We start from the raw sequence: 26,679 nt of genomic DNA, 5'->3' as shown, positions 1-26,679 counted from the left end.
TTCAACCAGCCCCACCTCTCCGCCTGTGTCTGGTCCCCTCCCAGGTCCACTTTCTCTGTGTGCTGATGTTTTGAGAGGGGGCACTGTGCTCCTGGATTTCTGAAAGGAGTCATGCCAGCTTGCAACAAAACCAAATACAAGCTACAGGCAGGTAAACCATTAGGCGAAACTTGACTGTGAAGCCCGTTTTGTTTTCTACATTCTTGGAGCATTAGTGTGTGAATAGGAACTCCATAATGAACTATCTCTTTCTTTCTTTCTTTCTTTCTTTCTTTCTTTCTTTCTTTCTTTCTTTCTTTCTTTCTTTCTTCTTTCTTTCTTTCTTTCTTCCTTCCTTCCTTCCTTCCTTCCTTCCTTCCTTCCTTCCTTCCTTCCTTTTTCTTTCTTTCTTTCTTTCTTTCTTTCTTTCTTTCTTTCTTTCTTTCTTTCTTTCTTTCTTTCTTCTTTCCTTTCTTTTCTTTCTTTCTTTCTTTCTTTCTTTCTTTCTTTCTTTCTTTCTTTCTTTCTTTCTTTCTTTCTTATCGAAATGACCCACAATGTTAGGTTAGTTTTAGGTGTACAAGATGGTGATGTTATAGTTCCATTCAGTACTTGGTGCTCGTGAAGGTCGCTGCGGTCCCCGTCTGTCACCGTGCGATGTTGTTACCATATTATTGACTACGCCGTACTTTTCATCTCTGTGACTTATTAATTTCCAACCTGGAAATGCGTGCCTCTTACTCCCCTTCACCTATTTTGCCCACCTCTCCACCCACCTCCCCTTCTGAGAGGCTGTTTGTTTGTTCGTTTGTTTTGATTTCATACTAGCATTGACAGTCTAACTCCAGGTGACGGTCAGCAGGGAGGGCTTGGAAGATTGTGCGATTAAACGAGCTAAAATGTGGATAAACTGTCACCTGGTGCTTGGCACGCGGTTGGCCCTCCAGTAGTATTTCATTTTCTTCCTTTTGTCACGGTGGTCCGGTCACATTTGTAGCCCTGTGACAGTGCGTAGCTCTGCTCCATAAAGAATCACTTAGAACTTAATGAGCTGTCTTTCCTCCAATGCCATGGGCGGTGTCAACACAATGCTAAACATTGTGACAATTTTTGACTGAATTGAGTTAACTGACTGAATGTTTTGAAGTATTGACACAGCAGCTACAAGAGTGAGAAATGTAGTCAAGCCAGCTATTTGGTACGATGAGAAACGGCAACCGTTTCAAGAGTAAACCAGCAAAGAACAGGAGAAGCCAGTGGGCGTTAGGTGGCCACAGGGCTACCGGGAAGCATTTGCCAAACGACCCGGTTTAGGGGACAGACGGGGGAAGTGGAAGTCTGAAGATGTCCCTGGATCACCTGACAAGCAGAGCAAAGCTGAGGGACCACGCGGTCTCACCCCTTTTTTTACCAAAGCCTCTTTAATCGACGCCAAAGGAACGGCAGTAGAGAATGGAAAGTCTTCGCGAATGTTTGAGAAATGACAAGTGACGATTTGTTTCTTCCTTCTGTCCTTTTCAGCCACTGTCTGCCTTTAGGTCCCTTCGTCTGATGGCCCTGAGGATGGGTGTCATGCTCTCTAGTGCTGGCGGCCCACAGATGGGCTGGGGGTGGGAAATCTTTGCAAAGAAAGTTGGGGAAAGGATTGTTCTGATTGGGAAATACTTGTTCCGCAGTTCAATTTTCAGTGAATATTTTTTAAAGATTAGAAACATTGTGTTTTACAGGTACATGTGAATCTATAAGTTGTTACATAGAAATAATGTATAATCAGTAATATAATTCATATTATCTCTCTGCTATATTATACATATAACATATACGGTATTATATATATAGTACATATACAGTGTTATCTCTCAGATGTGCAGTGAGATAACATAGTATATATACCATGTATAAAATATTGCATGTATTATATGTATAATGTGTAATGATACATGGATAGTACATAATATATGGGGCAGGGAGAGAGAATTGAGTAATTTTATTATTATTATTTTTAATGTTTATTTTTGAGAGAGACAGAGACAGAGCATGAATGAGGGGTAGGGTCAATACAATAACTCTGTGTGAGGAACCTCCTCTGGCAAAAAGAGAGTTGGGAAAGACCAACTTAGTTGACCCAAGAGACATTCAATGTAACAAAATTTTACTTGAACCAAAGCACCTGGACAGGTTTGTGAGGTTGCTGTAAGAGATTCTGGCATCTCCGTGTGAGGAGACCACAGCTGGTTCACTGTCCTCACCAGGGAAGCCTAGTTCAGGTCAGACTGGATCAAGCAAATGAAGTAACTATTTTGACTGGTTTTTCACCCCAGGACATTCCCTCCTTCCAGGGCATTGGTAAGAATGATCGAATCACTTTGTGCAGTCATAGACTTGAGAGAGCCTATCGCTTGTGGCCTTTATTCCGATTCATTCTGTGGCACACAGCTCGCGTCACGGAGAACCCGGTTGAGGGTATGAACCATTTTTTTTTTTTCCTTTTTCCAGTATTTTACGGCGTCTCCACAAACCTAGAGGGCCCGCTGGAGACAATAAGGGCAGCCCAGCTAAAATGCACTCCTGCCGGCGAGGATAGCTATAAGTGTCAAGCTACAGGATTTTAAAGACTTACCGTAAGTAGCTCATACCTAGCTTGTACATTTATAAGCATTATTGAGTTGGAAGATAATGACAGTCACATGTTGAGAATAGAATATGACATCCTGATGTCCACTCCTCTTCTCTGTGAGTCTCCCGAGTCCAATTACTGAAACCTAAAAATGCAGCACTTTAGTGCATGAACTACAGAGCCAGTGGGAATAATTAATACTAAGAATATTAATCTATTTACAGGCCTCACAAAACGCAGAGTAATAGGAAAAAAAACATGCTCGAAAAAGACATTTAATTGTACAATTTTCACTTTGAACTTTAGTTTACAAAAATGTACGTATTCCTACTGCACAAGGCCGGCCGTGTTGTTTCGCCTAATGTTAATTTTATTTCTGTGTCTTGGCATAATGAGAGAACTGTTGTCAAATCTGTTAGAAGTATAGGAACTGTGCTGGAGAATCTGGTTTTATTGGTTAAGATGTTCTCCCTGCAAAGAAACACTCAAGTCCAACTCAAATGATCTTAAACAATAAAGACATTTATTGGCTCATGTAACTAGAGGGATGGTGAGATTTAGGGTCACTTAGCCTGGTGGGGCTGTTGTTTTTTTTTTAATTTTTAATGTTTATTTAGTTTTGAGAACGAGAGAGAGAGAGAGACAGAACGAGCAGGAGAGGGGCAGACACAAAATCCGGAGCAGGCTCCGGGTTCTGAGCCATCAGCACAGAGCTGGACACGGGGCTCGAACTCACGAACCGCGAGATCATGACCTGAGCTGAAGTCGGTTGCTAAACCGACTGAGCCACCCAGGCGCCCCAGGGGCTGGTTTTGTTTGGGGGAAATTCATCAGCTGGACCCTCACTTGGGTCTTGATTTAATTCTCGGGCTGCTTCCCTCATCCTGGTGAAGCGCCCCGGCAGTGCTCCTGGCTGCACACGTATAGTCATGGAGAGCAAGGAGACAGGTACCAGTTGGCACTATGTTCTGTTATAAAAAAAGAAAGAAAAAATAGGGGGAGGAAGAAGAAGGGGCATGGAGAGAGAGAGAGAGAAAGAAAGAAACAAAGAATGAGCTACATAGCGACTGCCTACAGGGATGGCAGTTTGTCCTGGGTCTTAAGAAGCCTGGGCTGAGGCAGTCCATGCGGTTGGGACCCAGTGTGGCGATCCCTTCTGGACCCACGTTCTTTCCATTGTTCTGTTGCCGGGCCTGTGAGACTCATGTCTACAGTTCAGAAAACAGTCAAATCTGTCCTCTCGTTTCGGGAGAAAGACAAAACTTTCCTGAAAGCCACCCCCAACAGACCGCCACTTCTGTGCTACTGGCAGGTGTTGGATCATTACCCAATGTCCATTTTTCCTTCTTCCTTATCGTCAGAACCTTGACTTTTTTTCAGAGAGGCAATGTGGCCGTTAAAAAATACACATGTCCCCATGCTAGCTACTCTATGGACAATAGCCAGATTGTGGAAAGAGCCCAAATGTCTATGACTGATGAACGGATAAAGAAGAAGTGAGATACACACACGCACGCGCGCGCGCGCGCACACACACACACACACACACACACACACACACAATGGAATATTACTCAGCTATCAAAAAGAATGAAATCTTGCCATTTGCAATAATGTGGATGGAGTTAGAGTGTATTATGCTAAGTGAAGTAAGTCAGTCAGAGAAAGACAGATATCATATGATTTCACTCATATGTGGAATTTAAGAAAGAGAACAGATGAACATAGGGGAAGGGAAGGAAAAATGAGATAAAAACAGAGAGAAAGGCAAACCACAAGAGACTCTTAAATCCAGAGAACAAACTGAGGGCTGCTGGCGGGGAGGCGGGCGGGGGGATGGGCTAAATGGGTGATGGGCATTAAGGAGGACACTTGTTGGGATGAGCACTGGGTGTTACATGTAAGTGATGAAGCACTAAATTCTATTCCTGAAAAAAAAAAAAAACCCAACATATACCCAGGCTAGACTTTCCAGATTTAGCAAAAACAAACAAAAACAGGATGCCCAGCATGGGACAGACATACTTATACAAAAATTATTTGTTTATCTGCAACTCAAGATTAGCTGAACGTCCCGTATTTTATCTGGCAACCCTACCTTAGATTTCCTTGAAGGTAGCATGGCCGTGAAAGAGACATCTGCTAGATGGGGTTCCAGAAAAGCTTTCTGAAAAGGGACTAAACGTATCAGACACGATCCTTTTGTCCTTCGCACCTCGCCTTCCCTGCTTCATCCTGCCTGGACTTTGGACAGAATATCCAGAACTATTTTGTAGTCAGGAAATATGCCTTTTAAATGTTGCAGAGAAAATAAGGGGGGAAGCCTGGTTCCTTGAGCATCTCTGATTCTACCCACAGATTCTTTACTATCCGAGACCAAATAAATCCCTTATTTGGTTAAGTCACTATAGTTCAGTTTGGGCTGCGTGCTTCCAAATGGAATCCTAACTGATATCAGCTACCCCTTGCAGGAAGAGTGAGGAAGAGGCTGGCTAGTGGTTCTACCAAACTACTTTGTTTTCTTGCTTCCTACACACCTAGACTACATTCCCGGCCCCCTGCCGTTAGGTGGGGCCATATGACTGAATTTGGGCCAATGGAAAGTGAGTACAGGTCTTGTACATAACTTCCAGGCCCGACTCATGCTCCTCCCTGTCCTATCTCTACATCAGGAGCAAGGGTCCTCAGGGAATAGTGGAGACACTGGATAAAAGCAGCCTGGACTGTTGATGACTTTGTGGACTAGACTCCTTCTACCTCATGCTGGCACTCATTGTATTGTAATGTGAGCAAAAGATAAACTTTTCTTGGGGTAAGCTACTGAGATGTTGGGTTGCTCGCAGTCAGCCAAGTGAATGATATCTGGCCTAGGAGAGACTGCTTCAGGCCTAGAATTCCAGGCAAGAATCCCGAGATTCACTTTCATTGGTTTACACATCTGTCCACCCCTTCATCAGTGCAATGGAATGTTCTGATTGGGTTAAACGGATCCTGATGCATCCTGGAGCCGGAGCTGGGGCTGGGGCCGACTTTTCCCTGAGGCCCACGGTCAGCCAGCATCCCAGCAGGAAACAGAGTAACTTGAGGAGAGTTTAATAAAGTGACTATTTGCAAAGATGGAGGTGTGTAGGGAATCCACACAAGAGTGCAGGACCCTGTAGCTGGTAATGTCAGCACCTTAGCACCCCCAGTCCTGAAGAGTGGGTTGGTGAATGGTTTCCAGAGCCCCGAGACAGTACCATAGATACAGATAGCTAGTGGGGAGAGGGCTGCTTGTCAAGGCTCATGATGTTAGGCACAGGGAAGCAGCCAGCCTGCACAGTGGAGCCAGAGGGAACAGCTACCTTGGCTTTACTTTCCTGCTTTCTGATCTCCTTCGGGGCTCCCCACTGGCCAAACCAAAGTGGAAGCCCGAGGTCATCAGGGCCCATAATGTAGTCCCTACACGTCAGGTTCCCAGGAGAAAGGAGGGGGGAGAAGGGAGGCAAATGGGTCTGGAGGGGGCATGTAGTGCAGGCTGTGCGTGCGAAGGGTCCACACCCAAACCAAATCTGGGCTCTGTTGGGAAGGCGAAAGAGGGTAAGGAAGCATGGGCAGCAATCTATAGTTTCTTCCTCTCTGGTCACATCTCAGGGCCTGGGGATAACTTATTATTTTTTTTAGAAAGAAATCTTTTGGGCCTATGACAAGTCCATAGAAGGAATGGCTTTTGCATTTTCACGCACATGATAAATTCCAAGTTCTGGGAGATGTCGAATAACTTATTTATCAAAGCATTAGAGTTGCCAGGACAACAGAATTTAATTTAGTGGTGTTCGATTTACACATTGCTTTAATTCTTCTGTCAGGGCCATTTGTTTCGTTCTGTCTCCTTTGGTTTGGAAAGCGTTCCTGCTAAGAGCAATTACAATATCAGTAATATCCACTGCCTTATTAATATTTTTATATAATGCAATGCCTGCTTTCTTGGCCAGGACTGTTTGATCTCTTGTAATTGGTTTTATTCCAGGACATCTTGTTGCAACTGATGCTGAAGACAGTCTTAGGTTTGTACTTTTAGTACTGAATAAATTCTCGTGTTGATTCACACTTGATGGCTAATTGTGCATAATCTTAGCATTACTTTGGGGCCTGCTGATAATTAATCATAACAGCCGTAGTAATGCGTTGTTAAATTGTATGTTAAGTGGTCTTGAAGATTTTCATGCGTCCCCTATAGAAGCTTTTCTTAACTGCATGCTTATGAAATTTTTAGTGACAGTCATGCTTTCCCACACTATACTATCCCTGTGAGTTAGGTAGAGCAGGTATGATTATTACATAAAATTTTGGTAATTCCTATTATAGAACAGTCATGGGGACTCCTAGTGGCTCAGTTGGTTGAGTGTCAGACCCTTGATTTTGGCTCAGGTCATGATCCCAGGATGCTGTTTAAAATTCTCTCTCTCACCCTCTCTCTCTGCCCCTACTCCACTTTCTCAAAACAAAACAAAACAAAACAAAACAAAACAGAAACAGTCCTAAATATATCTAAGTATAAGGTGAAAATAAATATCTTTGTTCTACCAGTCAAATATAACTTTGATTAACATATTGGTCTATATCCTTTCAGAATTTTCTCCAAGATTTATGTATTTTTCTTCTTACAAAGATGGGATCCCACTGAGATACTGTTTTTCTTTTCTTTCTTTTTTTTTTTTTACTTACATCATGAACATTTTTTCATATTAAAAACCGAACTTCAGGGGTGCCTGGGTGACTCCATCGGTTAAACATCTGACTTCAGATCAGGTCATGATCTCACGGTTCATGGGTTTGAGTCCTGCATTGGGCTCTGGGCTGACAGCTTAGAGCCTGGAGCCTGCTTCAGATTCTGTGTCTCTCTCTCCCTCTGCCCCTCCCCCACTCATGCTCTGTCTCTCCCTCTCTCTCTTTCTCAAAAATAAATAAACATTTAAAAAATTAAAAAAAAACCCCGTACTTCAGCAATGTCACTCTTAATAGCAGTAAACTATCCCACTACAGATATATTGTAATTTGTTTACTATTCCCTTAATTTTGATTTTTGATTTTTTTTGTAATTTTTTGCTATTATCCACAGTGCCTGGAAAAAAAAATACTGTGTATTCGTCTTTGAGCTCTAGTCCAATTATTTTGTTTGGACAATTATCTAAAAATAGAACTGCTGGGACACATGTTAAACAAAATGTTAAAGCTTTTGATACATATTGGAGCAGATACTGTCATCATATTTTGCAAAAAGTATCTCTTCAGGGTCATCTACTAATTTGCCTTGTTTCAGTCATGAATTAGTTTTGCTTTTGTGATTTTGAATCGTAAGAGGCAGATGACACTGGTGAATTCTTGTTTTCATGTGTAGATTTAACTTGGAGTCTACAGTGAACGTTCTTTTTTTAATTTTTTTTTTTAACACTTATTCATTTTTTTGTGAAACAGACACAGAGTATGAGTCGGGGAGGGGCAGAGAGAGAGAGAGAGAGAGGGAGACACAGAACCCGAAGAAGGCTCCAGGCTCTGAGCTGTCAGTGCAGAGTCGGATGCAGGGCTCGAACTCACAAACTGCGAGATCATGACCTGAGCTGAAGCTGGACGCTTAACCGACCGAGCCACCCAGGCGCCCCTACAGCGAACGTTCTTAGTTGCAAGCAACAGAAATGGAATGGACCGATCGATGCAGAAAAGTAATTTATGGAAAGGTAGCTCTTGGAATCCTGGGCAGGGCCGGGCTGGGGTAACCCTGGTGCAAAGCTAAGGCGCCGGAAAAGGTAATGCAAATGATGAAGCAGAGCTGGTCTGCCATAAAACACTGAATGTCATCGTTTCGTGGCTGCCCCTGCAGCAGCCCCTGTCGGTGCTCCGCCTCAGCCCCTTGGCACCCACTACTCCTTCCAAGGTCATGGTTTCTGAAAGTCCGCGTGGCTCTCCACCTGCGGGCTTCCTCTGGCCCTGCTCTGCCCACCCCAGGCGGGGAAGGCTGGATGCTACAAGAGGATAAGTGATCTTAGGACAAAGGAGAATTGAAGAATGTCTTCTTCTGCTTGTGCTGCCAGAACAAATACCGTGGAGCGGGTGGCTTAAGAGAAATTTACTTCCTCTCAGTTTTGGAGGCTAGAGTATCCCAGATCAAGGCACAGGCTGGTTCAATTCTTGGTGGGGGCTATTCTCTGGACTTGAAGACAGCTGCCTTTTGGCCGTGCTCACATGGCCTTTTCTTAAGTGTGCATGGAAAGAGAGAGAGAGAGAGAGAGAGAGAGAGAGCGCGCTCTGGTGTCTCTTCTTCCAAAGACACTAATCTTATAGATAAGGTCCTCACCTCTATGACCTTTACCTTTAATTACTTCCTTATTCCAAACAGAGCCAGAATGGGGGTCAGGGCTTCAACACATGGATTTTGTGGAGGATTCAAACTTTCAGCCCACAGACAGGAGACATAGTCCAGATTTCTCCCCATCTCCTCGAGGTCCCCAACAGGACTGAACCTCTTGGGCTCACAGGGGTACCCTGTTCCCCGAGGCACCCTGTTTGGTTTTCTTCTGTTCTCCAACTTCTTGACCCAAGGTGCTTCCTGAGATCATGGCCCAAATAAACCACTTGTTTTCAAATTCTTTTTTTTTTTTTTTTTTTTTTTGAGAGAGAGAATGAGCACAGGAGGGGCAGAGAGAGAGAGGGAGAGAGAGGATCCCAAGCAGGCTCCACACCATCAGCGCAGAGCCCGATGAGGGGCTAGAACTCACAAACTCCAAGATCGTGCCCCCAGCTGAAATCGAGACTCGGAGCCTCCCCAGGTGCCCCGTCTTCTTATCGCAGGGTCTGCTTTGGCGGGGGGGCATCCAGTTTGATAGTTTGGGTCAAAGGACGTTCCTGAAACAATGCCCCTGACATGGGGAAAGAGCATGCTGCAGTGTTTCTGCTTCTTGTGTTCTGGGTCAGCATCGGGGAGCGGGCACAGGGTGACCCAACAGCACGCTGGCTGCAGGGAGCCTGGGAGAGCAGGTATCTTGAGCAATCAATGGAGTTTCAGGCCCTCAAACTCAGGAAGGAGGTTCAAACACTGGCAGTCAGAATAAAAAACATTCTTTTTTTTTTTTTTTTTTTAGTTTTTGTTTTTAATGTTTATTTTTGAGAGAGAGAGAGACAGAGCACAAGTGGGGGAGGGGCAGAGAAAGAGGGAGACATGGAATCTGAAACAGGCTCCAGGCTCTGAGCCGTCAGCACAGAGCCCAATGAGGGGCTCAAACCCACAAACCGCAAGATCCTGACCTGAGCCAAAGTTGGATGCTCACCCGACTGAACCACTCAGGTGCCCCATGTTCTTTTTCTTTTCTTTTCTTTTCTTTTCTTTTCTTTTCTTTTCTTTTCTTTTCTTTTCTTTTCTTTTCTTTTCTTTCTTTCTTTCTTTTTTTTTTTTTAAAGAATACTAAATGTTCTTTAGGCTGGGTCATCTGTGTATTTTTGCTCGGTTCTTCCATTTTCCCGTTATGGAAACCGGTTGCATTCAGATCTGTTGTAAAAGCCACCGTTAGCAGAGAGAATGCTGATATTATTTTCTCTTTTTATGCTTCTGTATCATTCAGCTCCGCTCTTGTGTTTCAATTACAGAGGCAGTAATACAGCATTTGCTGCCGTTCCACAAAGGTGGAAAATTATCTACTGGCCACTCATAGGCTAAAAGAGAAACGAAGTGAGAAATTCTTCTACCCAGAGAAACACCCATGGGGGTTCAGTCCACAAGTTGTAGAACTTTTTTAGGAAAGCAATTTCTCAGTTCTTTTCACACTGACTTATATAGATGATCAGGGAACCTCTAGGGAAAATACTGAACTCAGGCTTTCTGAAGTTCTGATGTAGGAGCTCTTGGCCACCTGGGCCTGGGTGGTGACTGCAAAGAGAAGGTCTTGGGAGAGACAGATGAGTTATTGACAAGGAGGGAACAGCATGGTACCGTCTTTCTCCCTTGTCGAGAATCTTTGATGCGAGAGAACGAGTAGCATATTAATCAATGCAGAGTTTAAAAATATATATATTTTATAATGTGTATTCATTTTTGGGAGAGTGTGAGCGGGGGAGGGGCAGAGAGAGGGAGACACAGAATCCGAAGCAGCTTCCAGGCTCTGAGCTGTCAGCACAGAGCCTGACGTGGTGCTCGAATCCACACGCTGAGAGACCATGAGCCGAAGTCGGATGCTTAACGGACTGAGCCACCCAGGCGCCCCTAACCAATGCAGTTTTCAAAGTACCTACAGCAATGAGTTGATCCATCATACTCCAAGAGCATAGAGACTTTATCCCCAATCTTGGAGTGCTAATTTCTTTTTCTTTTCCTTTTTTCTTTTAGACAGAGAGAGAGAGAGAGAGAGAGAAAGAATGCACATGAGTGGGGGAGGGACAGAGGGAGAGAAAGAGAGAGACAGAGAATTCCAAGCAGGCTCCATGCTGTCAGTGCAGAGCCCCAGGTGGGGTTTGATCCCCCTGAGCCTGGGATCGTGACCTGAGCCGAAATCCAGAGTCAGATGCTTAACTGACTGAAGCACCTCGGTGCCCCTGCAGTGCTAAGTAAAAAAAAAAAAAAAAAAAAAAAAAAAAAAAAAAAAATTAAAAAAGATTGTGTTTATTTTTGAGAGAGAGAGAGACAGAGTGGGAGCCAGAGAGGGGCAGAGAGAGAGGGAGATGCAGAATATGAAGCAGGCTCCAGGCTCTGCACTGTCAGCACCGAGCCCCATGCAGGGCTCGAGCTCACGAACCACGAGATCATGACCTGAGTTGAATTTGGATGCTTCACTGACTGAGCCACCCAGGTGCCCCTACGATGCTGATTGTTAAAGCAAATATGCTTCCAGTAAGTGCGTTGCCAAACCTGCTTACTCTGATAAGGCACCCTCATTCCTCAACCGTAGGGAGTAATTTATCCAGCTCCTGGAGCATGGAAATACTCCAGGAGCTGGATAAATTGCCCTAGGTGTACATTTGCCAATCGTACAAATTACTTATTTAAGAAAACTTTTGCAACATTTTAATGTATACTGAAGAAAACAGGTGAATCGATTCTATTCTATCCAAACCTTCGCCAATTGCTTTGAGATATGTGTTTCTAGAACGTGGGTGAATTGAGAAGACATCACAGACAATGCAACAGAAATTCTCAGGGCATCCTTTGTTACCTCACAAAGATAGCAATCACGATAAAAATCTTACATTAAAAAAACTTTTGGGGGGCGCCTGGGTGGCTCAGTCGGTTAAGCGGCCGACTTCGGCTCGGGTCATGATCTCGCAGTCCGTGGGTTCGAGCCCCGCGTCGGGCTCTGTGCTGACAGCTCAGAGCCTGGAGCCTGTTTCGAATTCTGTCTCCCTCTCTCTCTGCCGCTCTCCCACTCATGCTCTGTCCCTGTCTCTCAAAAATAAACATTGAAAAAAAATTAAAAATTTTTAAATGTTTATTTATTTTTGAGAGAGAGACAGAGCATGTGGAAATGAATAAGGATATTGTTACAGTTTCTTTTTTTAAATTTTTTTTAATTAAAATTTTTTTTAAATGTTTTTATTTTATTTTTGAGAGAGAGAGAGACAGCGTGTGAGCGGGGGAGGGGTAGAGAGAGAGGGAGACACAGAATCCGAAGTGGGCTCCAGGCTCTGAGCTGCCAGCACAGAGCCTGACGTGGGGCTTGAACACACAGACTGCGAGATCCTGACCTGAGCCAAAGGGACGCCCAACCGACTGCACCACCCAGGCACCCCATTACAGTTTCTAAATTGCGAGATGTCAGTGTCATTTGTCACCTTTTGACATTTGTAATTTTTGGTAATTTTTTTCTTATGGAGCGTAAATACGTTCACGTCTACTTTTGTATTTTGAAGTTTTTATTTTTATTTTTTATCTTTAAAAATTTTTTTTTAACATTTATTTATTTTTGAGACAGAGAGAGACAGAGCATGAACGGGGGAGGGTCAGAGAGAGAGGGAGACACAGAATCTGAAGCAGGCTCCAGGCTCTGAGCTGTCAGCACAGAGCCCGACGGGGGGCTCGAACCCACAGACTGCGAGAGCATGACCTGAGCCGAAGTCGGACGCTTAACCGACTGAGCCACCTAGGCGCCCCTCGAAGTTTTTATTTCTTTTCCCTGGAGAAGCGCTCCAGAATTATGTTGACGTTAGGACCCACAAAACCTGGGTCTTTCTATCCGTGAATAGAAATGTGCTAGTTATGCTCAAGAGCAATTCTGGTGCCCCCAGGGGAGATGGTCTTCAGATTAGGTCTTTAGAATTTGGCGTCTAAAAAAGCGTAAAGATGACACTCTGTTCACCCGGTCACCAAGTCACGAAGCAACCTTTTTTTTTCCATCCCATACTTAGGGACAGAGCCCAACACAGATAAGGAGAACAGCCCCTTTCTGAGAAGAAGTGGCAATTGTATCCTTTGATTGTGAATTAGGCAGGTAGTTGAGGTCAAGCCACTTGTGTCTTGGCGCCCTGCCCTTAGCCTGCGTCCCTGTTGGTGTGGCACACAAAATTCTGCAGAAGGAGAGAATGGGCCAGCCGCTGCCAAATCTGCTTTTTTGTATCATCTTCCTGACCGTCGGCTCAGCCCCTAAAATCCAGGATGACGGTCCCGGTGCGCTGGCCGCCCACACGTGGCCTCTGTTCTGATCCGTGGGTGCCACGCCCTTGCAGGGGTTCAATATTGTGCACACCCTCCTGCAAACCTCTCTGGAGTCGTAGCCGTTACGAAATCAGGCTTTGGCACCTGCTGCTTCACGGAATCAATTTTGACTAATCCCGTCAATAAGTGTAGCCAGTTGTCTTCGGTGCGGTTTCCTGGGAAACAGACCGGGAGACCCTGAGTCCCCGGGCAGACAGTTGCACCTGTAGAGCGGGAAAAGCACCTGTAGAGCGGCGGGGGGAGGCGGGGTGGGGCCCAGGCAGGTACCAACACACCATGGTGGTGTGAAAGAATGGATGGAACATTCTAAGGTGCAGTTAGTAGGGTGTTTTCAAAGCGTTTGTGGCAGGCCTTCTTTGCACTGATAAAATCTCTCCAGAGTTCAAGAAAGCTTACAGGTTTTGAAAATTTCGGTGATTAATTCAGGCTGATCCCTGCTAGGTGTTTGGGAACAAGTCTGATGGGCAGAAAGCATCCGTTTGATGGCGAGTGGAAAGAAAATGGTTGCCTTGGATTACCAAATAGCTGGATAGATTTTCAGGGCCTAATGGGGGAGGGCCCATTCACACAGAAGCCTCTGGTTGATGTGCTGATGGAGGAAGAGCTCAATCACTCCACACCGGAAAAGTAGCAGGACCCGGGGCCTGGGCCGGCAGCGGGAGGGGAGGGGATGGGGGACCGGGTGACAACCGGCAGTGAGCAGGGCCCTACATGGAGGAATACAGAGGGGATCTTGGCGTAAGAATGGCCCAAGGGGCACCTGGGGGGCTCAGGCGCTTAAGCGTCTGACTCTTGGTTTCGGCTCAGGTCATGATCTCATGGTTCGGGAGTTCAACCCCCACATCAGCCTCCCGTGCTGACGATGCAGAGCCTCTTGGGATTCTTTCTCCCTCTCTCTGCCCCTCTCCCACTTTCTCTCTCTCTCTCTCTCTCTCTCTCTCTCTCTCAAAATAAACACATAAGCAGCAACAACAAAAAAGAACGGCCAAGAGACTTCTAGAACAGATTCCTAGCATTCAAGTTGGGATTTTAAGCAAATTCTGTTGCTCTAAACTCTCACTCTACGTTTGCTACCAACCCCGTTGTGACTGGTGCTGCTGTAGGGAAGGATGGTGTCACCACAGCACCTGGCGGATGGGGGAGCACTGAAGGGGACACCGCGAAAGAGGCAAAAGCAGGAGAGCCGGGAAAGGAATCCAGAAGAAGGGAGAATTTGAAGACTGCAGTGGACTGAGTGCGTCCCCTCTTGAATTCGTTCGCTGAAGCCTAATCCACAGTGTGGTGGTATTTGGCGGTGGGGCCTTTGGGAAATGATGAAGTCCTGAGGGTTGAGTCCTGGGGAATGGGACTAGAGTCCTTGTAAAAAAGAGCCCAGAGGGGTGCCTGGGTGGCGCAGTCGGTTAAGCGTCCGACTTCAGCCAGGTCACGATCTCGCGGTCCGGGAGTTCGAGCCCCGCGTCGGGCTCTGGGCTGATGGCTCAGAGCCTGGAGCCTGTTTCCGATTCTGTGTCTCCCTCTCTCTCTGCCCCTCCCCTGTTCACGCTCTGTCTCTCTCTGTCCCAAAAATAAATAAATGTTGAAAAAAAAAATTAAAAAAAAAAAAAAAGAAAAAGAGCCCAGAGAGCTTCTTGCCCCTCTAGCGAGCAAGGACACCGTGAAATGATAGTTGCCCCTGAACCGGGAAGAGGGCCCTCAGCAGAGACAGAACCTGCTAGCACCTTGATCTCTGACCTCGCAGCCTCCAGCACCGTGAGACACAGATGTTTGTTGTTAACGCACTCAATCTATGGTATTTTTATTGTAGCAGCCTGAACAGACTTAGGGAAAAAGGCGAAGTTCTGTGACTCCCATCTCCCCTTCCAATACGTCCCAAAGATAAGGGAAAGACCTCTGAACTTTTCCCCTGTTGAAGAATGAGATCTAAGGACTTGGGGACATGCAAGCAGCCGACAGCTGTGCCACAGAGGGGAGAAGCCGGTGAAGGGGGTGACAACTGGGTATCAGGCTCTGCAGAGGAGCAAGGTTATGGTCCTTGCTGTCTGTGTCTTACATCGCCCCTTCTCCATCTGGGTTGCTACGTAAAAACGTGGGTCAATGTTGAGTTGCTGCTTTCAAAACTTAGGAGCTAATTCATCCCTAAGAAGAAAAGCTTTCAGACACACTGTAGAACAGGGCTCTTGATGCTGGCTGCCCATCAGAATTACCTGTGGAGCTTTTAAATATACAAATGCTAGCTGCAGATGCACACTTTCTGGTAGCAGGGCCTTGGGCATCTGTATGTTTAAACAACCTCACAGGGATTCTGATGCATAGCCAGGGCGGGGCGCCATGGCCGTAGAAAACCATTTGATAGAACTCACCCAAAGAGAAATAACCATTTTCCGCAAGTTGAAGATCAAAATTAAATATGTCATTATTTTTAGAGGAATCCGTGCCACTGTATCCTCATCCTGCTTTTCGTTTGTAAGTATGAGATCCATCATCGCTGCTAACTAGCAACGTGAGAAAATGAAAGAACATCCTAGCAAATTGCGCCTCACGGAGATGCTGCTGTGCATTTTCCTTCGCAGCAAAGCTTGAGTTTAAGGAATAAAGAAAAAAAAAAAAAAGAGAACATGATCTTGAGATTTTCATGCTCAATGATGTTACTCAAAGAAGGGTCAATTATGAGACTGGGTCAAAGTGACACCAGCGGGTGGCTTAGGAAAAAAAAAATCATTCTCAAATCGGTTGTTTAAAAGCAGCCTGATACAGGAGAGAAGCCAAGCAGTGTCCTTGAAGCCAATGGAGAAAGAGTTCCAGAAATAAAGAGCTATCACCAGCATTCATAGTGTCAGAGTCAATGAAACAAAAAACTCGTAGCAGGGTTCGATATAGGTATAACTTCAATCGGTTGCTTGAATTTTGGCTGTGTATGCATATGGCCCTTGTGACATCAACTTCAAAAAGATGTTTGCAGAATCCCTGTAATTGATATAAAACACCACCAATATTTCTATTTGATTACAGCATATTTTGGTAATGTTGGTCTACTTAGAGCTAATAGACTAATAACATGTGTGTTTTAAACTCCAGGGATAGTGAGAGGGGGGTAGGTTACGTGTTACATGGTACAAAATGATCCCAAATACTCTTGGAATTATGGTTCTGCAATTAAATGGCCGGCATCCAGTATTTAGTCACTGCAAGCACCTGTCTCAAGTCTCGGTGGCCTGGCAGGTTCATGGAGGGAATATATTCAGAGGGAATGAAAGTCCTTTCTGGTGGCGGAGAATTGATTTAATTACTAGAATATATTGTATGTTTGGATATGTTGTGATTCTTAAGCTGAACACCACCCTGACAACTTGGAGATTTATGTTTTTAGAAAACCTCCGAAGTAGAGTTAATTTTATGGCTGTCACTCAAGTTGAGCCAGGTATATTTCCTCACTTATTATCGTCTGCTTTTCTTCCTTGTGGTTTAATCCTGCTGAGTGCTGTCTCTCCAAAAATGCGAAGATCTTCCTTTCAGAAAGATGGCAGTCCCTATCTGACACTCCAGGGTGACTGGAGCGGTCTGACAACAATCTTCATATGAGGAAAGAGAGGGAGCCAGGCGTAGGAGATTTCTAATTTTGTCAGTTAATAACTTGTGATATTCTAGAAGGTTCTTAGAAATGCACGTCGGTTTAGATTACTCCCGTTCCCTCCTTGCCTGTGCTCCATCAGTCTAGCCAGGTCCCATTTATCCAGGGTAGCTGTTGACCACCTGTGGAATCCATGCCATCCCCACCTTGGTGCTTTGGGCAGGTCAACCCCATTGTTTTTCTTGGACTAAGTCATTAGCTTTCTATCTGATTTCCCTGAAGTGAGTCTTGTAGGCCTGACCATGCTGTTCTGTAACAGTGAAGATTCCTTGGTAGCCAATGATTGAAAACCCTCACCAAAGCAGCCGATGCAGAAAAGGAATTTATGGGCTCATATAACTGAATCGCGCAGACTAGACTTGCCACGGCCTCAAAGGATGGGCACACGATTCGCTTTTTTTTCCTCCATTTTTGGCTCCTCTCCCAGGGTTGTTGGCTCATAAAATGGCTCTGTGAGACTTAGAAAAAGGTGCCCTTCCCTTAGGTAAGCAAGGTTTAAGTTAGTATGCTTGATTTCTCTAATAAGAACAGTGACTACAAAATCATTTTTGGAAAGTCACACGAGTAAAATTATTGAACACGAACTGATAAAAATAGTAATCACTTGCAAATCAGTAACGAGAACATTGAAATCTGGGTAATTTGATAATCTGTTGTAAAGTAGTTTACGTGTCTTGCTTTTGGTATCCATGTTACCTTGCTTCAATAACTTGTTTTCGATTAAAAAAATTGCTAGATTGGGGTGTTTTATGTAACTTTGAAGAGTTTAAATATTTAAAAACATTTTTGTTTTAAGAAGCTACTTCGTTGGGGAGAAATATAATAGCTTATCATTTTATCTTTGAATCCGTAACATTTATTTATTTTTAAAATTCTTTGTTTATTTTATTTTATTTTATTTTATTTTATTTTATTTTATTTTATTTATTTATTTATTTTTTTGGGACAGAGAGAGACAGAGCATGAACGGGGGAGGGGCAGAGAGAGAGGGAGACACAGAATCGGAAACAGGCTCCAGGCTCCGAGCCATCAGCCCAGAGCCTGATGCGGGGCTCGAACTCATGGACCGCGAGATCATGACCTGGCTGAAGTCGGACGCCTAACCGACTGCGCCACCCAGGCGCCCCTGTTTATTTTATTTTTGACACACACACACACACACACACACACACACACACACACACACACAGAGTGCGAGTTGGGGAGGGGCAGAGAGAGAGGGAGACACAGAATCTGAAGCAGGCTCCAGGCTCTGAGCTGTCAGCACAGAGTCCGATGTGGGGCTTGAATCCACCAACCGCGAGATCATGACCTGAGCTGAAGTCAGCACTTCACTGACTGAGCCACCCAGGCACCCTACATTTGTAACATTTAAAAGTAACATGCATGAGGGGCGCGTGGGTGGCTCAGTCGGTGAAGTGTCTGACTTTGGTTCAGGTCATGATGTCACAGTTCGTGATTTTGAGCCCCACATGGGACTCCCTGTTGTCAGCGCACAGGGTCCGTTTCAGATCCTCTGTCCCCCTGTCCCCCTCCCCCCGCTCCTGCTCACTCTCTCTCCCTCAAAAGTAAACATTAAAAAAAAAAAGTAACATGCGTGTAAAAGCTGCTAAATTTTAACAGCAGCTAATGTTTGCACTAAAGACATCCCTGAGACTACAAATAAACTGGGCTACAGTGTAAGTCACAGCCCGTGCGGAGTTCCTTACAGAATCATTTAAAGATTTAAGGGCATAATGCAGGGGAAATGTGTGATACTGTGCTTGAGTAAGCCCTCAATCAATATTAGCTGTAATTATTATCAATTCTTACTCAGACTTAGGCCGTGGAAGCCACATCTTTCCTACTTTTGTCATTCTGGCTCTCGGTGGTTGCTCTAGAATTTCTATAGAGAAGGGCTTTTGGAAAGCAATCCGGTTGGAAAGAGCTCTGTAGGACTTGGCTTGAAACAGTGTTTGCACAGCAAGCTCATCCCTTCTTCAAACTTGGATTGTAGGTTGGGGGGATGGGAGAAGCTGAGGGGGATTGCGGTGGGGATGGGGACTGCAGCTTTCCCTGCGCACTATTGGATGCCCCCTTGCTGGTCTGTGGCCATCTCACGTTTTGGGCACTGGCTCCCTGAACTCGTTGCGGTCATCAGTAATCATTTCCTGTCCACTTCTGGCTACTGGCGGCGTTTGTTCAGATATCAGACTTCCTTGAATCCCTAGGTTTCTGTGGCTTCCAGGTCCCCGGATGCCGACCCATTGCCTACCCCATATTTCTGGCTCGTTCCTCTTTCCCAGTTCACCCTTCTGTTCTCATCTTGGTGACTGGCTTGCTGCCTCGTGAGATCATGGGCAGCTCCTCAGCGCATGTGGACATACTCTTCATTCTATCTGGAATACCCTGTCCCCTCTTGACCGCCTAGCCAACCTCTCATACTTGAACTGCTCAGCTCTGAGTCGGTCTTGGAGATCTTCCACCCCTGGAGTAAGGTGTGCCTCTAGGGGGCTCCAATAACATGTCTTTGGGATTGAAGATGTCTGTATATTGTTCATGTCTTATTGTTTATTTATTTATTTTGAAAGAGAGAGAGAGAGAGAGCGAGTGAGAACATGCGTGCGTGCACGTGCAGGGGAGGGGCAGAGGGAGAGGGAGAGAGAGAATCCTGAGCAGGCTCCTCACTGTCAGCACAAGCCCGACGTGGGGTCAATCTCACCACCCCTGAGATCGTGACCTGAGACGAAATCAAGAATCAAGTGCTTAACCGACTGGAGCCACTCCGGCGTCCCTGTACGTTTTATTGTTTTTAGACTGTGAGCACATGGAGGTCAGGAGTTTTGTCCTGCAGCTTTTTATTCCTGTGCTCATGGCTATGACTGCTGTTTGAAAAACAAAAAACAAAAAAAAGACATTGGTTGAATGGCGGAATCAATGAAGTGCCTGGAAACTTCATTGCCTAGAAGAAGCCACCTATTCAGAAGTAGATTTGTTAAGAGCACAGGAATGATGAGTTACCCATAAGACATCCTCTACTGCATAAGTCATTAAGAAAACAAAAACCTGGGGACCTCTTTGAGAAGAGCAATCAATAACCCTCTTCCCCATAATGTGCCTGCTAAGTCTGTAACAGAGATACTCTAAAGACTTGGCTGTACAGACCTCTTACTGTCTTTCTTTCGGGGCCTCCCCCAACCCCCAGATCTCCTATGCAATTTCCAGCTTTACAAGTTGGGGAAGTTTTCTATCATCAAATGTTTAGTGGGAAAGCATGTCAGTCCGTCAAAGGGAGGGGCTGGGAAAATGATCTTGAAGTCGATGGGATTTATTTTTTGATAAGAATGACTCAGTGTATAGAATGCCTTTAGCTAAAAACAATAATATTTTAATAATGTACCTATTGTCAAAGGCTTTGGGCATTGGGTCAAATGATTACATAATGGGATTCCAGAAGCCAGTAGCAGATGCTGGGTTCATACTTTTCTTGTTGAACAGGCCTCTCTGACATATGCAGAATAACAACAACAAAAGTTCCAACCAATCAATAAACTCAGTTATTGTCCTGGCAATAGAATAGGATATTCCACAGATAAGAGCTTTCATTGATGGGAAAAATCTTAGGTCTGACTTCCTAACCTGGTATGCAGTTGCAACACAGAAGTTTCAGCTCTTTCCGATATTGAACAGAGGGTGAGAATTCAAACTCCAAAGTCAGATGGCCTGGGTTGACGTCCAAGTTCTTGCACAGATTACTCCTTGTCCACATACCTCATTTTTCTCATCTATGAAGTGGGTTTAATCACAGAACTACCAGTGTTCTTGGGAGGAGTTTAGTCGCCAATATATGCAAAGCGCCTGACATATCACGGGCATCTGAGAAGTGTTCGCTGATGTTATGCTAGATTTAGGAATGCTTGGGGGTGGGGCCACAGGTGGGAAGTTGGCAAATGGAAGACAAACACTTGCGGATGCTCCTGAACTAAACACTGAACGTGTTTAAAAGCTGCGTCTCCCTCTCTCTATTCAAAGTAGCTGTAAGGTTTTCTCCATCAACAGAAACAATTTAAAGCCTTTGTCGATTATAAAGGGGGAAACGTTACAAACAAAAGAAATGATCAGTTAGCAGTGCCCAATTCTTTTCTGAAAACCTACCTGCTCTCAGTTTTCAGAGACAGGGGAAAGCTGGATTCTGAGGAGGTAATTTGGAGACATTCAGCTCTTATCACTTCCCTCCAACACTAGAATACAGCTGGTTAATAGAAAGGACGCATCTATTGCCTGGCTTTATTTACCCGCTGATTACATTTTTATTCTGTAAGTTTTAGAGCGGTTATTCTATGTTCTAGAGTGTGTTTCAATTTCAGTAACAGTTTGGATCCTTAGATCTTTTGTTCTTAATGAATCTGTTCTTAACGATCTTGTGAGTGTTTGGTATAAGCAGATTATGACACCCAAATTGCATTAAGAGATTAATTACACTGTACAATCCACTTCTAATAATCAACAAATGGATCATCTGTACTCGTTGAGGCTTGGATGATCCTGCTTTCCAAACTCTTATTAACTAGTCAGAGAGGTTACTGGATCCAGCGTTTTTTGCTGTCTTTTCTGCCAATTGATAGAAAAGTACTGAGTGCCTGTAATGGGCCAACCTTCGTGCTAGGCTAGCAACATGAATTACCCATACTATCCCATCACTCAAAGAGTTAACAATTTAGTAGAGGACATGCTTCTTTTTTCCCTAAAGCAAAAAAGGCCTTTTGATCCCAACTATCTCAATTCTGGGATGATGTCTAGAATCTTGACAAATTTCAAAAGGGTAACTTGATTCCAGCAGTGATTTGGCATCAGCCACAGGTGAGAAGCCATGTCAGGGCAAGAGCTCTGAGCAGAGGAACAGAATGAAAAAACTGCATGCTTTAGAAAACTCCTTTAAATATGCTAAGGCTTTGGGGTGCCTGGGTGGCTCAGACAGTTAAGTGTCTGACTTTGGCCCAGGTCATCATCTCATGGTTCGTGAGTTTGAGCCCCGCACCAGGCTCTGTGCTGACTGCATGAAGCCTGCTTGGGATTCTGTCTCTCCCTCTCTCTCTGCCTCTCTCTTGCTTGCTCTCTCTCTCAAAAATAAATAAATAAACTTAAAAAAAAAAGAAAAGAGTGAAATATGCTAAGGCTTTAATGGAAAAAGTAGAAAACACACAAGAACAAATAGGTAATGTAAGCAGAGAGATGAAACCTCTAAGATCGAATCAAAAGAAAGTGCTAGAAATGAAAAAACACTGTAACAGAAGTGAAGAATGCCTTTGAGGGGCTGGTTAGTAGACTGGCTGTGGCCGAGGAAAGAATCAATGAGCTTGAAGAAATGCCGACAGCATCTTCTAAAATTCAAATTCAAGGAGGAAAAAAAAAAAAAAAAGAATGAGAAAGATAGAACATCTAAGAACTCTGGGACAACGACAAAAGGTGTAATATATGGAAATACCACCAGGAGAAGAGGAGGAAGAGAAAGAAACAGAAGCAATATATGAAACAATAAAAACTGAGAACGCCCCCAATTAATGTCAGACACCAAATCACAGATCCAGGAAGCTCATAAAATATCAAGTAGGATAAATACCAAAGAAAAAAAAAAAAAAGAATCACATTTAGACATATCCTATTTGAATGCAGGATATCAAAGACAAAGAGAAATCTTGAAAAAAAATAAAACAAGAAGAAAAAAAGTCCCTTACCTACAGAGGAGCAAAGAAAGGAATTGCATAGAAAGGAATCGCATAGGACTTCTCATCAGAAGCCATGCAAGAAAGAAGAGAGTGGAGTGAAATATTGAAATTGTTAAAAGAAAAAAAAAATCACCAACCTAGGATTCTGTGTCCAGTGAAATTATACTTTAAAAATGAAGGAGACATCAAGACTTTCCTAGACAATCAGACGTAGAAGGAATTGTTGCCAGGGGATTTGCCTGGCAAAATTATTTAAAAGAGATAGTTAAAGAGAAGGAAAATGATGGGTATCAGAAACTCAGATCTATGTAAAAAGAGCATTAGAGAAGGAATAAGTGAAGGTAAAATAAAACATTTATTTTTTCTAATTCTTAATTGATCTAAACAGATCTAAACAGTCGGTTCAAAACAATAGTAGCAGCAATGTATTCAGTGAGCATTGCTTATGGATAAGTAAAATGAATGATAGCAAAGTTATAAGGGACAGGAGGGAAACACTGGGAAAACTCTGTTTTAAGTTGTTTGCATTGTCTGTGAAGTGTTATAATATCATTTAAAAGAGGGCTTGGGTTAGTTGTAAATGCATGTTGCAAACTCAGGGGCAACCACTAAAAAAAGAGTTAGAAAAAGAAGTGTAACCGATATTCTAAGAGAGGAGAAAAAAATGGAATCATATAAAATGCTCAAAACACAAGGCAGAGAAGAGTGGAAGGAAAAAAGAAAGAAACTAACAACAAAGGCAATGAATAGAAAACAGTTACAAATATAGTAGATACTAATCTAACTAAATCAAAAAGTCTTTCTGGATTTTGTAATCAAAACCACTCCCTGCCTAGTGTTCTGGAATTTGCTTTGTTTTTTTAAACGCTCTCCAACTTATGCATCATTTTCAAAGGGTAGAATAATAGTACCAATCTAATAGTATTGTTGTAGGGTTTATGAGATAATATAGGGGTACCTGGGTAGTTTAGGTCACAAATCATCTGACTCTTGATTTTGGCTCAGGTCATGATCTCATGGTTCCTGGGATCAGCCCCTTGTCTTGCTCTGTGCTGACAACATGGAGCCTGCTTGGGATTCTTTCTCTCCCTCCCTCTCTGTCCCACCCCCACTTAGGCTCAGGCACACAGTGTCTCTCTCTCAAAATAAATAAATAAACAAACATTCAAATGAGATAATATATATTAAACTTTTAGTATAGCATCTGGCATACAGTAAACAATAAAAGCTGTCTGCTATTATTTTCCAATAGAATTAGATGTTTATTACATTTACTAAATGTTTATGAAAATGTTTATTAAGTGCCTACTCTGTGTTAGGTATAGTATAGGTGATATGGTGATACAATTTGGATTGTGTTTATTTTATTAAATAAAAATACTATACAACATGTGCACTTAGAAAAATTAGAAAATACGTCAAGAGTGTGTGTGTGTGTGTGTGTGTGTGTGTGTGTGTGACAGAGAGAGAAAGAGAGAGAGCGAGAGATGAGGAAGAAAAAAGTCCTACCATTCAGCAAAAACCATTGTCAACGCCTTGGTAAACATCTTTTTAGACATTTGAATGTATGTATATAAAACACAATTTCTTTGATTTATGTATTAAAATTTTTTTTGAGTTTATTTATTTTGAGAGAGACAGAAACAGCACAAGTGGGGGAGGGGCAGAGAAAGAGGGAGACAGAGAATCCCAAGCAGGCTCTGCACCATCAGCATGGAGTCAACCAGATGTGGGGCTCAAAGTCATGAAACTGGGAGATCATGACCTGAGCCAAAATCAAGAGGAGGACACTTAACTGACTGAGTTCCCCAGACGCCCCTATAGAAGGCAATTTCTTACAGAGGCTATTGCATGCATATTTCATTATGCATGCTGTGTTTTATTTCCTCTTAAATGTTTATATTCAATATATCTGTACCAACTTTCTATGCATAGACACATTTTTAAGTTTTAAAGCGTGCATTCATTTTACCCGAAGTCTTAACAATTTAAGTCACTTTTTTGTTTTCCTTTTTCTTAAATACTAGGAATTTCGAGAGACGCAAATGGGGATTATCTTATCAGAAACGAAAGCCTCTGTAGACCCAACTCTCTGATGTCTTAAGTGAGCTTTGTTGAGCATTCAGGCAGCGGCAGGAATAGAACTGAATTCTCCATTTTCAGCTGAAACGTTGACAAGTAAGAGAAAGACAAAATGGAAGGTCTACAAAGGTCAGACACGAGCATTTTCCAAATAGCAAAATCTATTGCTTATACTGCTGGAATTTTATGAAGGCCACGTCCGTATGGGTGGGGTGGGGGGTGGGGGGGGGGGAAAGGGAGCCGGAAGAGAAGGTGAAGTTCTCTGCGCATAGCTGGGTGGTGAGCTTTGAGGAGCCCCACCCTCTTTCAGTCCTGGCCACCTGGAGTCCCACAGGATGGCGGGGAACTCTCTCTCACTCCCACCAGGTCTCAGCCGTCTGGGAACCGACCTCTCCACACCCTCAGGCTCTTGTCGGCAGCTGGAACCAGGGCTGTGGGGTGTTACCAGGCACATTCTTTAAAATGTGAGCGAAACAAAACAACCAACCACACCCTGAAATCTGTCCTGCAAACTGCCCGTGACTTCTCCACGGTTCCACCTTTCTCTCTAATGGAGCAAATGAAAGACCACTGGAGTGACAAGGAGAGTTGCCACTTTCAATGGCTGTCGCCGAGCCGGATGGAGCCCCCTTGCGGTGGACAAGGTGAAGGTGGGGAGAATATTAGACAGCCGTCTCAAAAACAGAGCACCCTTATGCTTTATAGAAGAGTTTTGTTACGATGATGTGTTTTGTAGACAATTGGAAAATATGGATCGAAAAGAAAATGCAAGCCCACGGTAATCCCACCTCTGTTGACATTTTAGTGTGTGCCCCCGTCCAACGTTTTCTGTGCACATTCACTTCCCTAAAAGGAACCAAAATGAGATCATAGTGAACCTTTGTTTTCACCACCTGCCCTTTCCCCCGTAACGGAATATCGGAGACATCTTTTCATGTCATTAAATCCTCTTTAGCATTATGTTTTTACCTTTTCACTGTAATTTTTAAGAGGTACTCCGTTGTACTCCAACATTACATCTCTGGCTTTATTTGAGCTCTAACGCATGTTTTTATTGGATGAAGCTCCTGGAGCAAAAGCTGGGGCTCCGATTTCTTTTCTTTTTTTCTTTTTTCTTTTTTTTTTTTTTTTTTATATAACGAAGGCTCTTTCCTCCATTCGTCTCCGTGTAGTCGGTTCCATTCCTTTCATCTACCTTCTGTTACAAATGCTGCAGGACACTTACTGGCCCTGGGAGCTACCGCTAATGGGCACCAAGAGCGTGTGTAAAGGGGCGAGGTGTAGACGCCACCGGTCCCTGTTTGATGAGTCACTGTAGATGGAGGGAAAGCCACCTCCCCGCTCTTCCAGTGAGATGCCAGCCCCTTCGTGGAGCGAGGAGCCAGTGCATCAGCGCCGTGTAGTCTGGCCGCAAGGCAGACTTTGCTGCAGCACCTGCAACAGGGAAACACCTTCCGATGGGGCGCTTGAACCTCAGCCCCCTGAAAAGTGATAATCACTGCCAAGGACACACGAAAACAAAACAAAAAGCAACAAAAACTGTTGGTCGCTTCAACTGCTGGCTCGGTTTTCCTTGGGGCGAGTCTTGCCTTCACCCCTGAAAAAACCTGCCCAGCAATGATTTTCTCCTGGTGCGAGGCCTTCGCACGGACCCCATGACCAGCAGCTCAAGTAGATTAAGCGACTGTATTCATTTCTTGATGGAAAGCAACCCATATTCTATGTGTCCTTGACCTTGCTCTGTTGATTTTTCCAGCTCTTGATTTTTATGAGCTGCACTTCTGGGCCCGGCTGACTCCAGAGCGCGCACAGACCTGCCTCCCCGGGTTTCCCGGGGCCCCTGCCCTTGGCTCTCTGTTGCGCATGCTCAGAGGTCCCTGCCCCCCCCCCCCCCCGGGGCTCCCTTCTGCGCACCGCGGTGCCTTTTCTGTTGCTGTTCGAACCCCCTTTTGACCAGTGATCCCTGCACTCCCCGCTTCCATCTCTCCACACT

The 26,679-nt window shown here is 44.2% G+C and overlaps 1 long non-coding RNA gene across 1 annotated transcript; it reads left to right on the top strand.

The window, feature by feature from the left end:
- On the top strand, positions 1–25,646 carry LOC109501945. Its single transcript, XR_002743673.2, has 4 exons — positions 1–151; positions 2,476–2,600; positions 24,632–24,782; positions 25,053–25,646. It is a non-coding gene; the product is annotated as an uncharacterized LOC109501945 (long non-coding RNA).
- Positions 25,647–26,679: the final 1,033 nt, after the last annotated feature.

This window comes from Felis catus, chromosome B4, assembly GCF_018350175.1.
Source record: "Felis catus isolate Fca126 chromosome B4, F.catus_Fca126_mat1.0, whole genome shotgun sequence".
In the NCBI taxonomy this organism is placed as follows: domain Eukaryota; kingdom Metazoa; phylum Chordata; class Mammalia; order Carnivora; family Felidae; genus Felis; species Felis catus.
Note: the sequence above shows the minus strand (reverse complement) of the source record. Positions and strands in the feature narration are given on the sequence as shown.